The sequence below is a fragment of the Centropristis striata genome, chromosome 17 (genome assembly GCF_030273125.1).
Source record: "Centropristis striata isolate RG_2023a ecotype Rhode Island chromosome 17, C.striata_1.0, whole genome shotgun sequence".
In the NCBI taxonomy this organism is placed as follows: Eukaryota; Metazoa; Chordata; class Actinopteri; order Perciformes; family Serranidae; genus Centropristis; species Centropristis striata.
Window position 1 is genome coordinate 12,187,521 of NC_081533.1, and position 3,960 is coordinate 12,191,480.

The following is a 3,960-nucleotide window of genomic DNA, read 5'->3' on the forward strand; positions in this document are numbered from 1 at the left end:
CTCTGATATGATGTTTTCACAACCTTTTAGTGCCCTCAAAAGTACCAGATGACTTGGTACTTTCTTGGTCAAAACCATAGACTGTATAAATAATGGACGTAGTCACCGTGACGTCCCCGTTGGTTTGTGGCCCATTGGAAGCTAAGCGTTACACTCATCGCCATCTTGTTTCCGATACGGGGAGCAGACCATATTTGGACTGTGGAGGAGTGAGAGGGATCTGATCACTGACTACAGCCTCTCTACACCTCAACCTGACTGAGAGAAGCCGCTGCTAATTCATGTTAGCATTAACTGAAGCATGAACTGGGATGTTAGTTTTGGCAAAGAACAAAAAAAAATGTACGTTACTGACCTCAGAAAACTGAGCAGCGACTCCTTGGAGTGTCTGTTAGTCCAACCAAATGCTGAACAAGACATTTTTACTGAACAAAACATTCAAATAAACTGTCATTAAGTGAAAATATAGTGAAAAGGTCAAAGTTATGAGACCAAACAGCTAAACGTCCTTTTTTATATCTATATAACGTTATATAACTTTATTGACACGTTGCTGTGGATACGCATTGTTCTGCTTCTCTCCTGATGACAGCTCACCTTGTTAGTGACCTGTCAATCAAAGGTAGCCACGCCCCAAATCATATGATTCTTTATCTTCTATTTTCTTCTAAATGGGGCCATTATTTACACTATTAACATCAAATTGTCTGAGTTAATAAATCAAGTGAGAAGTTTTCTCATTTTGCATTGAAATGATTGGACAGAAATGTTTTTGCAGCCACACTTCGCGCCCCCTGCTGGAATTTTTGGTAGACTGCAGCTTAAGGCACTTCCTGGTTTGCCTCCCTGCTCAGACCCGGAGGTTGCCGCCTGGTCAAAACGCAGCTTCAGAGTCAAAGCCCTCTTTACCTCCTGTGAAGCTTTGGCGACCCCTATTCGGGGTTGGGCCCCCCAGGTTGGGAACCAGTAGCCTTTGTAGATGGAATAAATTGGCTGAATGAATCAACAGATCCGTTGGAGATTTAAAATTTTCAAGTAGTGTCAAAATTGAATTAAATGTTAACCTCAATATGGCACCGATTAACAAGAAAAATGGCACTCAATATCAAAAAAGTTGCTGACCGCTGCCATATAATGCCGTTTTAGAGGGGAGACCAGTCTCCCATTGATTTGGGTGGCACAGAAGAACCAGAACCAGGACTGAGGGAGACAGACCATCAGACCCTGCTGCAGTAAAATTAGAGGTTTTCTAAAGGTAGTCTGGTGCTCATGAAAACACTCCCAGTTTGTTGTAGTTAATCTCAATTCATCATATTAATGAAGCAAATACGGATATTAAACAAGTATGTTTATGCACCGATTGAGAGTATAATATGTTATTTAGGTTTCAAAGAGTTCCGGAACAAGATTACTTTGATGTTCTTTCTTTTCCCCCCAATAACCAGCTGATTTATAGATATAAATGTCATCTTCTGCAGCATGTTTCATGGTTAGATCATAAACATACCTTTACCCCTTTGAAGCTAAATTATCTTTAGCACAGACCTTTCAGATAGCTCTGTTTAGTTTATGATATATGTCAGCACTTTGCCTTTATGCTTCCATAACAGAAAAAGGTGGAGTGTTTCAGAGCAGCTCTTATGGGAGGAGAGAGACAAGTGAAAAAAAAAAAAGTTTTAGGGATCCTGTAGTTGCCATAACAAATAAACAGCAACCACAGCAACACTGTGTTTATGCTATTCAGCCACTTGTGCTGCTGCTGGACACTATCTGATGGAGTGATTTCGCTTTGGAAGAAAAAAGAAAAGTCACAAAATGGGGGGCAAAAACCTGCATGTGTGTATTAGAAAGAAACACAAACATTACGTCAACTCTCCAGCTCATCAGGGAGTTTACTGCCCTGGGCGTCGCCCGGCCTGGGCCAGAAGAATTCTTCAGCCTCCATTTATTCTCCACTTTGAGCGGTTAATTGTCACTAAAGAAGAGGACAGTGCTGTAATTTTTGTGTATTCGCTGGAGGAAAGACAGCTTAATATTAATCAGTTACTATTCGGGGTCCTTTTTTTGAGAATTGGTGGTTGTGGGCAGAGGATGTTTAGGGGGAGATAGCAGGTCAACAATAAATGCCACATAGAAGTGGTGACATCATCTGAAACTGTGAACCTGAAGATGCAGCTCAGCACTGTGTGTCAAGTTGTTCTGGTCAAAAATATCTAATAAAATTAACGTAATTATTTATTGAAACCTGTTATGGTGTATAAAGGGTCATAACATTAGTGTAGGCTTTCTGAAGTCCATTTCCATGTTCAACTATGTCCCATAAGTTGAACATGGGACATGGGAAGTTATTCATGAAACTAACTAACTAACTAAATTTGGGTGCATGTATGTAAAGAGGAGACTTGTCGGAACACAGAGAGCCTATTTTCATTCAGATAGCATGATGTCAGACATCACATGACCGCTTTGAAAAACGACAAAATAGCCTAACTTCTATATTCTGATTACACCCTCCGGAAGAAAAAAAGAACGTTGAGTTTGCCAGTGGGACCTCTGAATTATACCTGGTTAATAATATCAGTGGGTTGGATAACAATTCACCCAAACAAACAAAAAATGCTTTGTACATGGCTGCCAACGTATATAGTTTCCCCGTAAATTTTGACATTTTAACATGCATGTCAATGAGGATTGTCTCACTTTTGGAGCCAGCCTCAAGTGGTCAGTCAAGGAACTGCAGTTTTTGGGTATTCTATTTCTAATTCTATTATATTGGGTCTCCATGTGCTATTCATATCGAAATATTAGTATTTTTCCAGCCTCTCCTGTCCTCTCCTCTCAGCTCTGTGTAAACAGATTTTCAGTGAATATTTGTTACATGACCGTTTGTCTCAGCAGAATCAATCATGGCTTCACAGTGTCTCTAGTTATTACAAACTGACAGAATTATTAAAATTTTAAGCTTAATTAAAAACCTATGATCTGTACAAGGAGTGATGAAAAGTTCAAATTTCGACGATAATGCCTGTTTTTTTTTTTGTTTTGTTTTTTTCACAGTTTCTTAGATCTAAGATAAGCGTGTATTTTCGAAGATTTTTTTAAAGAAAACATACTTTTCAAAGGTTGGGAATCCTAACAGATTTTGCATCACACACATCAGGAGAATCTTATCAGATATTCTCTATAGCATAAAAAATAATGGCGTATCTCACAGTACAGAATATTATAAAGATTTCAACTTATACGGATGAGTAAACAGTTGGGAAGACTGATCAGTTTTTTCAAAAAATGCTAATAATTTGAATGCTTTTAGAGCAGAAATACACCATTACGATTAGTTTTAGTGTGTTTGGATTATGAATGGGCTAAAGAAGGGCTAATTTGTCTAAACCTAAGGAAAAAAGATAAATGAATGAATAAATTCAATGAAACTTGCTTCTTTTCACCTACTCCCTTTATTTGTTTTTTTTGTTTTTTAAATGCTAATAATAATAACAACATAATAACGGTACAACAGCAAGTATCGGTGTAGTTGCAGCTACAATTTCTTAATTTCTAGTAACTTCAATCTAACAACAATCACAATTTAATTCAAATTCACATCATATTTCCCTTTCAGTTGATCTTGAAAAGGTCTTGCTACAAAACTTTTTTTTAATTAAAATATTTAATGTTCATTTTCAACACAAGTACAACTATTGAGTTTCAGGACTGTTTTGAAACCAGCATGACAGTTCAGTTATACAGATACAGGTACATTTGTTTGACAAATATAATGATAACAACAAAAATACCTCATAAGAGCTTAATTTCAGAACTGATATCTAGACATTTACCATGGGTTTTTTTTTTTATAATAACAAAAACCCTTGGAAAAACATGGAAAATGTCTAGATATCAGCTCTTAAATTAAACTCTTATGAGCTATTTTTGTTGTTATCATTGTATTTGTCCAAACAA